Source organism: Strix aluco, chromosome 5 (genome assembly GCF_031877795.1).
Source record: "Strix aluco isolate bStrAlu1 chromosome 5, bStrAlu1.hap1, whole genome shotgun sequence".
Classification (NCBI taxonomy): Eukaryota; Metazoa; Chordata; class Aves; order Strigiformes; family Strigidae; genus Strix; species Strix aluco.
In genome coordinates, this window is record NC_133935.1 from 68,086,986 (window position 1) to 68,100,025 (window position 13,040).

Genomic DNA, 13,040 nt, shown 5'->3' on the forward strand with positions numbered 1-13,040 from the left:
TTGCCTCAAGCACACAGGGGTTTGCTACCCCTGCTGCAAATGGTCATATTTCATAATTGTCATCCTGTTTCCTGCAGTTGTTCGGTCCCTGTTCAATAGAACATCTACCAGTGCTTGATCTAACCAGCAGTGCTGTGAAATTTCAAGGTAGCATAGTCTTTGAGAGGTCTGAGAACTCAGTCAAATGAGAAATGTGGGCTCTGCTCTGCAAGCCTTGGTCAGTCCCCTTGAATCTCTCACATCTACAGATCATCTAGCTACAAACGCACAGGAAAAGTGATGTCAGCCCTGCCCACTGAGCTTATATGGCTAGTAAGTCATAATTTATTTTCATGATTAAGGATTATTCCTCATGGAATCCACTGTGATCTAATTAGTAAATAAGGGGATTTTGATTTTTTCTTGTTAATACTATGTCTCACTATATTAATTAAAAAAAAAAATGTAACTGCAATCACACAATATAGAGCTGTTAAAAAGTTCTCATGCAAAGTCGTGAGGGGGAAGGTAATACTTTGACACTAAATCATAAATTCATATTGAAAAATAACACTGATCCAGAAATTAAAGAAATAGCCTATGTTCTTTTTTGATAATTTTGGGGCATCATTTTTAAGAAATATTCTTGTAATCTAGTATCAGCATTAGTCCCTTTCTGTGGTTTTGTAGGGTTTTTTCTTTTTCTTTTTCTTTTTCTTTTTCTTTTTCTTTTTCTTTTTCTTTTTCTTTTTCTTTTTCTTTTTCTTTTTCTTTTTTTTCTTTTTCTTTTTCCTTTTATTTTTCTTTCTTTTTCTTTTTCTTTTTCCTTTTCCTCTTTTTCTTTTTCTTTTTCTTTTTCTTTTTCTTTTTCTTTTTCTTTTTCTTTTTCTTTTTCTTTTTCTTTTTCTTTTTCTTTTTTTTCTTTTTCTTTTTCCTTTTATTTTTCTTTCTTTTTCTTTTTCTTTTTCCTTTTCCTCTTTTTCTTTTTCTTTTTCTTTTTCTTTTTCTTTTTCTTTTTCTTTTTCTTTTTCTTTTTCTTTTTTTTATCTGAAACAGAACCAGGAAAAACTCCTCATAATTTCCTCATAAATAGACTAACAGAAAGGCTTTACCTCAGTGTACATTGCCTACTTGCACCATTTTAATCGGACAGGCTGTTCAAATATTTTTAAAGCCAGCTGAGGTAATAGAATAGGTACATTTCTCTGCAGCAATGAGTAAGTGGAAAGAGACCCAGTGACTTCAGGGGAAACAACTTACATGTTTAGCTGCCTTTTGTGCAGGTATTAGTTATCTGGTGGAGATTACAAACTTGATAGCCTGACTCCATATTAAATAGACTTAGTAGCTCTTTTTAGAAGTGTGTTGATCATTTTTCAGTGTGCACAGGTTTTTTCCTATTAGTCTTATGGTCACTTCTGTATTCCACATGACTGAACAGAAATCTACTACTTATGCCACCTGAAAGGTGACTTAATATGTCTTTTACAAATTATTTACTTTGGATGGCTTTTCTGTACGCTTCTTGTTTTAAAAGGAAATGCTCACAAAAATAAACAAACAGCCCTAAGAATTTTCTCATTTAAATAAAATTCTCCAGCTTCAGAATTCCAAGGAAGTGTGCTGAGGTGAATCCACAGCTTCCCCAGAGCCTTGCAACACTGAATGAAAACATGCATAAAAGCTTGAGATATATTCTAAACTCCCTGCATTCACTTCACGGAGGGTTACACTTCCACCCCCAGTCCAACAAACGTGAATAATTTGATTATCTCTGCATAAACAAAATCCCACTGTGAGCTGATGCAAACATAAAATTCCCCATGTGTTTTCTAGCATGTGAAACCATGCTCAGATCCATGTGCAGCCAGAAAAACTTTTGAGAAAGAGATAATAATTTTAAATCTAAACCAGAAAATAATCCATCTGTTTCATATTTCCAATCTACCAAGTTACAACTGTCCTTATTCATGAGGAGAGAAGCCTTTCAGTGCCATCACACCCCATGTCAAAGTATGGTTGTCTGTTATGGTGTTCACTGAAAACAGTAAAAGATGCTGGGAGAAAAAGATAAATCTAATATTATAAAAACCTTAATTTATTGAACAGCTAAAAAAGACTTCTGTAACTAAAACTACATAAATACATATCTATATATGTTTAATAAGGGAATTATGCTTTGTCAAGTATTTCTCATCAGACAAACAAAATCTTATTTTGACCTTCAGCTTAATGATCCCATGTTTTCATTGCTTACATCAGGCCTTTGAAATTCAGCAAGAAGGAACCTCTGGAAGACAAATATCTCTAGTGTCTACCACGAAATTCCATTTGTCTATGTCTCAAGTACAGGTGTGGTGTCACTCCCATCTGTCAGCAATGCTGTGGAAGCATGCCAAAATAACAACTGAACACAAATGCTCGGACACCACAACTAAATAACCAGCAACACCTGCTACAGCAGGAGCTTTGAGCAGAAAACCTCCCTTACAAGAGAGCAGGCAGGGAGAGCTAAACCACCTTCCCTTCTGTGCAGACTTTCTCCCTCAGATATGTTGCATGGCTTCAGGGGCTCATCCTCAGCTCTGAAGGAATCATGTGAACAAAGTGTTTTTCCTCCATCTCTGTATAAGCAGAGACTCAAAGCAGGCTTCTCCAATCATTTCTTAAAGGCAGTACAAGGCTCTAGTATGCTTTCCCTCCCTAAACTCCTCCTCCTGCTGGCTGCAGTAGTTACTCGGAGTTCAGGCTAACTGTGGATGCTCAGGGCTTGATAATACTGATAACATTTGATAATAACATTGCCACGTGTACTTGCAACAGAATTATTTTTAACCTGTGTGAGAAACACAGGTGGTGTATCTAACAACATTAAAATAAAACTGTTACTCTGGTTGCAAAAATCAAAAATCTGTCAGCTAAAAAAGGACAAAATTAAGATCATCCAATTCATCTTACTTCAATCCTCTTGCACCTATAAACCGAGACATTCTTTCATGACATGGCATGGTGTTTTTCAGGAGTCTCTGTCCTTTTGCTGCACAAGTGGGACAGTGGAAAGGAAGATGACTGAGGGCATGATGACCATAGCTGGTGACTGAAGATTCCCCTGGAACATTTCTTCCAGAAGGCTGGAAGCGTTCTTTAGGAGGAAGAAGGTCACTTCTGTGGTTTCTATAGATATTGCCATACAGAAAAGCTCTGGTCTGTTCTTGCCTGGATCACAGCTTTCCTATATGATTCTGTACAAGTTGTTTTAATATAAAGAGTTGGAAAAGATTGTCATCCACGTCCCACTCACTGTCTGAAGGTCTACAAGCAGGTATGTGGGAAGTTGACCTGGCAAGGACTTCACGAGGATCTCTTGCAGCAGAAGAGATCAGTGATTGTTGAACACTTTGAGATAATATAACACATTCCAATAGTAAATGACTGCAGGAGGAAGGAAATCTTAAGGAGAGTTACGTGGGTATGTTGAATTATGCAGTTCATTTAAACAATTTTCTTCCTGCAGATACATTTGGAGTTGATTAACATATACATAGACACTTGGCACCCTGGCTGCAGTGTATTCCTTGCAAGCAAAGTAACAGTTCTTTTATTTCTTTTCATTCATTGAGCTCCACCAGATAAAAGAGCACAGAGTGTACCTGCAGCCTGTAAAGGGCCCCTATGTCTCAAAACAACATAAACACCAGCTTCATTAGCACACATCATTAAATGTTTCATACAGAAAGGCGCCATCTGCTCTTGAAAATGCTGGGACCTCTGCACGTAAGGCGTTTGGTTGTCCTCAGCCAAGAGGGACAGCCTTTTGACTTAACTAACCTACTAGAATCAGAGCTGGGGTTATTTTGCCAGTGTTTTTCTCTGTTGCACTAACCACTTCTCCACTTATCTGGCTGTATATCAAGAGCTGTCTCCAGCTCCCTCCCACTGATTCTTGTTGGGTCCCTGAAGATGGGAAGTCATGGACTGGTTGGACAGTAATATTCTAAATTATCAATTACATCTCCATTTTCCCTTCTCACAGTGCCAGGCAGGTCAACCCTTACACCCAACCATACAAACAGCATGTTCAGAGTCTTACACTGAAGCAAACACTGGGGTTATTTTCAGCACGTTTCCCTTTCACAGTTCTTGATAGCTACCCTAAGAGCAAGAAGGGCAGAGCTAACATGGCACATGGGGTCTTCACTGCTCAGCTCTGTCCTACCTCACTGTGGCCAGGTTAGCAGGTGGAATATGCCACAGTCTTCAGGGATGTCACAGCCCATGGACTGTGTGAGTTGAAAATGTCCCAAGAGCGCCTCAGGACACTCAGGCCAAAGAGCTCCCAACTGAGTGATGTGGCTAATGCCATAATTTTGTGCTGGATGAGTGAAGTGGTACATGTCTCTTTTATGGTTTATCAGGAAAATGAGCACAGAAAACAACTTTCATGACACAGAAAACAAAACAAAATAAAATCAGTTTTGAAACTTGTAAATCTATCACTCAAACAAAACAAGATATTCCCTGAAAAAAAATTCTAAATTTACTGATATCATCTTTCCATCTTTTGCACAATCATGTTTGAACTACACATTTTTATGCTGAACTACATTTTTTATTAAAACAGTGATATTATTTGGAAACTGAGAAATATTATGCCTAATGCCATGAAAGTGACCATAACTGTGTATAAAAACAAATGACAAAATTATCAAATAGGGGCTGCATACCTGGAAATGTCATCTAACCCCACAATCTTTTCCTGTTTTCCAACTGTGACTATTTTCATTTTTTCATAGTTACCAGACTAACAGCTCCTGTGTTTTGGTCTCTTCTTTAATGCAAAAGAAGAAAAGATAGATGAAGTTATTCAGCAGCTGTTTTGTTCTACCTTTCATTCACCCAGTTACTTGTTATGAATTTATGGAATTATCTGAAATGCAGAGAATGTTTTTCTCCTACATCATTGGGGTGCAACTGGTTTATATGCCTCAGAAAAACTTCACTTTTATTGCTTTTTAAAAATCATTACTGTAGACTAAAATATTTCCATTTGTAATTCTGGAAATACTTACTGACCACCAAATTATTGATATACTTTTCTTCTTGCAGAGTTCTTCCCCTGCCTAACATCTGATTGCAATGACTCCAGCTCTGCTAGGAATGTTCCAGTGTTTTATTCATAACAGTTCTTTATAAATTTGTGGGGCCATTTTTCACTATGTAAAGTTCATTTTCCTTATATGTCTTTACTTATGAAAGTGTATTAACACATCTGGAAAAAAAAAAATCATAAGTTTTCCTGTAAAAATACTATCAGACTCCTCAAGACGTTTGGTATGTAGCTGCAGTGCACAGACATTCCTAGTAAACACAGAATTAGCATTCCTTCAATTACTTATCTTTATAAGAATTAAAATTCTTTTCAGGAGATTTAGTTCTTAGCACATTTTATCACAGCACGTTTCTGTTATAAACTTGCTCTTTCTTGCTAGGAATGACACTAATTTTCCAGTTAGTTATCAAAGCAAATTTTTCCTAAATTTATAGCACTCTGACATAGATTTACAGAATTAGATCATAAATCTTTATTGCTGTCTTCAAAAACAGAGGATGACATATACATTTGCCCAGTCACACTATGTAACCAGATGTGCTGGTTTTTCTAAGGAAAAAAAAAATTTTCTTCTCCCTTTATCTAAATCATAAGTGTCTGTGATTTGATGAATATGTTCCTTTAATTGCATCATCACCTTCCTGACAAAAATATTTTCTAATGGGGAAGACAAACATTGACAATATTGATCTACTTCTCCCCAAACTTGTACCATATACATGAAGTGACATTGAATTAAAGACTAAAATAGCACTACCGCTTCCTCAAAAGTACAGAACTAAGGAAGCTGGTCTGCTATGAGGATAAATAGAATACTATAGTGAAAGTTTAATAAAAGAATAAGACTATCTGTCATTTCAGTATCAAGTTGTCTGTCTCTTGGTTTCCCATCTCTCTCATGCAGTTGATTTGGTATATGCTGATGATTCATTGTGATGATTCTTTCGCTCAAAGCAAGAAAAGCTCCATCACTCCAGGACAAAACAGAAAAATTCAAGCAAAATATTTCTCCAGCACTTCTGAGGCTCAGTTGCTCTTTTCACTGTAGTTCATCATTGGCACTATGCTCACAGTCATGCCTCTGCTCTATTACTAATTTTAGCCTTTGGATACGTCAACCGTGAGCCGCAGCCTCTTTTAACCACAGATTACTTTATGGGTTCCTATGGTCCTGTTTGTGTCCATGTTTTTCTCTTCTGACTCTTCCTTCTCCCAAAAGGGAGTTAACCTCTACTATCCTTTCATGCAATGGCCTTTCTTAGTTGATAATTGTTTTCTTGATTCTTTTCCCATCTCTATTTCATCCCATTTCTCTCCTGACTTCTGTAATGTCTGTAACTGACTTCTGGCCTTAAGAACATTATCTTTTAAAAAAAAGTTAATAGAATACAGTTTTTGACTGAAAATTTTCCCTATTAAAATTGAGTTGGTAAACTCAGTAAAAAATTAGAGAGAAGAGAGAGGATACAGAGAGGAGCAGAAAATATAAGACACATTATCTGAATTTTTTAGGGGAAAATTTCTTCTGCTAATCTAAGTGATGTTTTTTGGAGAAGCTTTATGTATGCTATGAAGAAGGGGTAAGATAGTCTTCTTGGCTAGTCCTCTAGTAGAGAGGAGAGCTATTTCACATACCATAATGGTCATCTCCAGTATTGACATTAAATGGACAATGTTGATGATCAGCTGGTCATCTCATACCTGAAGCTTAACACATAAACTCTTTTTTAGATGAACTTCTATTGTCTTTTCCTACATTTTTTCAGGAAAATATGTGGTACAACTCTGAACAGTGATATAATAATTGTGAATGAATATGTAAGTATGAATATATGAAAGCAGGGTTTAAAAATAAATTATTCTGAAACCCTAATGCCAGCATTTCTAGAAAGGATGTTTTGAAAAAAGGAATAAAGTCAAATATTTGACAAGAATTTCATTGACTGGAATCTCTGTGGAAAGCTTTGCAGTTCTTTTAGATGGAAGTACAGACAGATAAGCACATACACATACATGTGTGAGTGGGTGTCTATATATCATCTGAATATCTAGCATATTTAAATTCCAAACAAAACATAAAAACTTCCTGATCTGTCATCTCAGGAAGCTCAGAGCTTAATGAGGGAAGCTTCAGATGCAATTCAAAAATAATTTCTCAGAAGAACACAGGTATCTTGTCCCTTCCCGATGTAACCAAAGATAAACTGGCAAATGTCACAAAACATTACTACTACATTACCTTTATGATTATTTGCTGCTCTTGAATCATCACTGTGTTAGTGAGTCAAGGGGCATTCTAGCATTAAAATACATAATTTAGTGTAAAAGTTAAACTTTGCAGAGCATCAGCTTCCATCTTGCTGTGGCATATATCAGAGGTAAATAAATGGAATATCTGACATGTTTGGAGAAGACATGAGGGGTGAGCTAGCCAGAATTTTTTCATCAAGGCTATTTTCATTAAAACAGAAAATATCTGTTCCATAAAACTGAATTTTCCAGCGTCTATTTTCATTTTTCTCTTCTGTTAGTAATAGATCTACAGCTACCCATGTTATAGCCCCCTGTATTTCAGCCTTTGGGGAAAGCCGCAAAGCTGACAAAACTTCCTGAATGGGCATCAGCAAAGAGGAGCAGAAGGACAAAAGGACACATTTAGCTGCTAGTAACCCCAGCTGAAGACTAATAATTTCACTTATGGAAAGGAAGAAGAAACTGAGCAGTACTTTCTGGGCAGGCAGACAACTAGCAAGCCAAAATTCTCTGTAAACACCTTTTTTTTTTTTTTTTGAGAAATTTCTTTCTGTTGAAGTAAATAAAAAAATTACATGTAATGTTGGGAGTGGAATGAAGGAGGAAAGATTGTTCATTTTACTTTTTACCCCAACTCAGAAGGCAAATGTTTTCCAAACTATTTTATTAAGCCAAATGGATTTCTATTTTCCAAACAGATCTGGTTACGATCACTCAGATTTCTGACCACGTGCCAGACATACCTCATAAGTTTATGTGGGGTTTCACTAGAGGAAGGTTCAGTAAAACCAGATCCTCCCTGCTCCCACCAGCTCTCCCAGAAATCATGTCCCACCCACTCAGGGGACTGCGCTTCATCCTCCCTGCTCAGCCACTCTGCTCATTTCTGTCCCCAGAGGGACCTGATCCTTCCCTACTCACGGCCTTCATTCTCACATGGCCCAGTCCCCACACACACTAATTCTGCTATTTCATAGGCATCTACTTGTGCTTCACAGAAGTCACTATTCTTTCCTGATAAGGAAAGGGTTCTTATTCACTTTTTCCTTTTTGTTTTCTTAGCGAATATCGATAGTTATGTGGAAGTCAGAAATGAATCTGTGGTTTAATGGCATTCTGAAATAAATAGGTTTGTATGAATTTTGTAACCGACTTTTCTTCATATACCAGTGCTATTTCAGTGTTTCATACAGCACTAGATTTTTATTTTACTGAAAATTTCTATGCAATTTTTTTATATTTCATTTTTTTAAAAAAAATATTAAAATGTATATGGACTTAGTTTCTCATCTGGTATATAGCTGTCAGACCTTTTGTTTTGAGAAATATATTTTATTTTAAAAATCTTTTTATAAAATAATTGACAATGAGGGGAACACTGAGCAGAACTGATGCAACAGGTTGGGCTTAAAATAAATAGGGGGGCTTGCTATGGTTTTTTCACAAATTACATTTTATGTAGTATCAACTGGAGCATGAGCTCAAAAGATGTCTTGCCTCAAAGTGTTTTCCTATCAGTGAAAGGAACAAAGATAACAAGCTTCTAGAATCAAGCTACTATATAGGTGGCAAGTAACTGTTTCAGTACAAAGATGTTATTTATTTAGTAATTAATACATACAGTGATAGCAGAGAATGAATTAATCAAATTTGGGAGAGAAACAGTATTTCTTCAATTGGCAGACAAGAAGTCTGTCAAGGAGCTTTACATTAATAAATTTTTCCTCGAAGCTGCAGCAGACACAAGGTCAGCTATGTTGACTCAATGGATAGGTGACAACTTGTTAGGTTACAACTCAACTGTGTTCAGCTGTGTGCCCTAGCCTTCAGCTTATTAACACAGTGTTTCCAGCTGTGTCACTCATTGTAGTATTAATTTTTCAATTACACTATTGATATTTCATATTTGCACTATGCAAACTTTCCACTTGCATAGTATTACAAATACAGAACCTGCTGTATTTGGGCCAACCACTCCGGTCCACTGGTGGAGAGCATCAGTAACTGACACATTTTATAAGCTCCAAATGCATTATAAAGTGGGAATTATAAATTTATCATATATGTATAAAACCACTAACTCAGAAAAACAAGTTAAAGTGCATTACTGTGTTTTTACACAGGAACTCTAACACATACAGATAGCTGCATCAGTGTGCAAAAATAAACATTATGTCTTGAATTTTTATAGAACTACAAAATTTTCCTTCAATGTGCTTTATGTCATAATAAAATCTCCAGGGAATCTGTGTTTCTTGCAGATTTTAGTCATTCATTTGAATCTTAGAAAGACTCACAAAAGGTTGTAAACTAATGAATACACTATTAAATAAGGCAAAACCAAACAAACATTGGCTTTTGCAGGGGGTGTGAATATATTCAAGAGATAATTATGCTTGACACTGTCAGAGTTTGACCTATTGGAGCCCCCAAAGCAATCATGTACATGAGTGAACAAGGGAATTCTGACTTAATCTCATGAATATAACAGTTTAATAAATGATAACTTGTACACTGAGCCATAGCACATGAGATTTAGCTGCTCTTGGCTATATATTTAGAGCAACTCAGGTTAAAAAATACAGCTCAGTTATGTAAAGATTCTTTATGTCTTACTCCCATAGGTCAAATAAAAAATCTGATTTTCTCAGGACTAAAGGAAGAATACACTACGAGGTAGGCTTAATTATCCTGAGAAAAGCACCTCCTAATCCATCTCAGCTGATACCACTGTAATCATATTAACTGCCACAATCACATACTGAGAACAGGACAGCTTCAAGCATGGATCTGTATTTAAAGCAGCTTCTCCATTAGTCTAGCAAGAAAAAAAAGAGATACCAAAACAAATTTTGTAAAGTCTTTGCATCATGCTCTGCAGTTGTAATGTCAACGCAGTCTATAATTAGAGCACACAGGGACCAGTGACTAATGCACATGAAGGTACAGTGAATTAACTGAAGTGTTTTCATTACTTTCGCTGGTAGACGGGAATACTAGATGTTCTGATGCTATTCCACAGACTGCAAACATTGGCACACCCTGCTCAAATACAACCACAGAAATAAAATACAAAAGAAAGAGAAAAACACCAACTGCAGATGCCATATCTTCTCCCACAGTATTTACAATGTATATGTTCACACCCAGCGTAACCACACTTCCAATCTAAAAATCCCATGCCTCCTCTGCAGTGATGCATTTATGTGTGTGACCGCTAACAAAAAGACACTAGTTTTTAACTTGCTCTTGCACTGGCTTTGCTGCCTTCTCCTCAGCCTTTCACATTTTCCCTGTCTGCAAGACCTCTTTGGTATCTTGGAGCATTGGCTGAATGTGGTAGGAAACATGAGCTAGACTGTGCCTTCACTCTTGCTTTCCCCTTCAAACCAATCACTATCTGCAGTTCTAAACACTCAGTCACTGGACTGCCAGCTTCTTCCTGGTAAACACAAAGCTTGAGTAAATATTTTGTAGTTGCAAAGAGCATGGATGTTTTGACTGATGAAGTGGGAGGGAGGGAGACCTGGCTAGGAAGAATTGTCCAAAATATGTGAACACAAGATAAAAACCAATATACTGTCCAGCAAAATCAAGATAGCTGGTGCAGATTGTTAAGTGTGTCTGTACCTGAACGCTATTATTTTTTACACAGATATATAAAATCTATCAGTTCTTGTAAGTTTTGGACTTTGGTGAAATCCAGCTCAGTGCCAGGAGCCAGTTATAGGATCAATGCACCTTTGAAGTAGTGCCTAGGTTTGTGTTGACCTTTGATAAGAAGATAGATTTCACCCTATGTCATTAGTGCTGCCCACAAACATAAAAGGGATATGTTTGCCTTGCCTTCACATCTATGATATTTACCCACTGCTTTGCTTGAGATATCAAGTATAAAGATGACCCTATCTTTCCTGACTATGCTGAAAAGGAGAAATATTTGTATTTAAAAGAATGTTCAAACCTAAACTGGAGAGATAGTTCCAGCTCTTGCTGAACTTTTTTCCTTGCGTAGGGCAAGAAGACAATATAGGTGAGCTGATGTAACTTTACTGTAATAAAACAGAGTTCTAAAAACAGTCATGATTTGTCAACCCAGAGGCCAAAACTTACCCTGAGATAGAAGGTCACGATAGCACAGAGATCAGACATTGCCCAGTGACCGTGATACCCCACCAGAGGAGAAGAAAAGCTCAAAACTGCAGTTTTCCAACCCATAACAAGGGCACGCAGTGCAGTGGGTGAAGGTTAGCCCTGTCTGCAGGTGCAAATTTCACTCAAGGTTGCCTCACTGAAGAGGGTGGTTGAATTCAGCCATGACCACTCTGGGGTAACACTGCTTCTCCTGCCACTCACAGCATATCCCTGCAGTCCTCCCCCTGCTGTGACTTAGTTTAGGAAGTGAGTTGCAGGACCAAACACACTTTAGATAAAAGCACTGCTGCTATCCAGTACAGCTGGTAGTACTTCTCTCCTCAAAACAGGTAGGTTCCATCTCTTAATCTTCTCAACCCTGCATCTTCTCATCTCTATACTTGCTCATAAATCAAAGAACTTCTGAGGTCTGGCCAGCTGTCTAACACACCACAGCCTATGCAGGCTGCCAGCAGAAGCTGAGTGACTGAGGCCATCTCTGCTTGTCAATAAAGCAGGCCTTGGCCCACCCTTTCAGGCTGGTACCTGTGGGGCTTTAGCATGTGACTAAGAGCCAAGTACACAGAGTGAAAAATGAAACAGATCTGGGGAAATTGGTTCAAATGATGCCTATATGTTTGGAATCCTTAAGAAGGAGTGTAGCAGGTGAGCAGGCTAAGGTCCAAATTGCCAATGTGACACACGCACAGAGTTCCCAATATTCTTAAATTTGCAGTCTTTTTTGACAGATAATAAAATACAAGAAAATGGATGCACAACTATACATATTTTGTAATAAAGTTCCTTAAAAATAGTTGCTGGTAAAACAGGATTTCTGATATGCACGAAGAACGACATGTGTAGTCAGTCCTCTGTTAATTTAACAGCCCTTAATTTCAAAAAACAGGGGCTATGTCCCCAGGAGTTCCTCTGCCAAAGTGGTCCCTCAGAATCTGAAGATTACCCAATTGCAATTTAAAGAAACTTCCAGCAAGGATGACTGAATAAAAACGGAAGTCTCTGACAGCATCAGGAAAAGAGAAAGTAAAACTGCAAGAGGGTGTGAGGATGTGTGAGAGAGCAAGTCGCTTTCTCATATGAGTAAAGTGAGAATTATTCTTGTTCTTAAGTTTGCAGTGAGTGGTGTCAATGTCCTGCTTGCTTTCTCTTATTTCTTCTTTTCTTCTACTTCTATCTTTTGCTATGTGCAAACCCCGTATTTACATGAAAAACTTACACTGATTCTTATGGACTCTTTTTAAATTTACATGTGGTAACAAAAAGGGCCCTTTATCTTAAAAGCCATTTTGGGCAGGAAAAAAAAAAAAAAAAACAAGAAAACAAGAAAAAAAAAAACAAAACAAAAAACCCCCCACAAAAAACCCCCAAACAAACAAACAAACAAACAAAAAAAAAAAAACAAGACTGCTGTTAACCCTGGCCTGAGGCACAGAAGCATAGATGGCATCTCCTGGGAACTAAAAGGAGGTCCCAGAGAGCTGTTGCCTTGGAAATCCCACACGAAGCAGGATTATCAAGAGCTACTAGCACTTTCAGGAGCTAA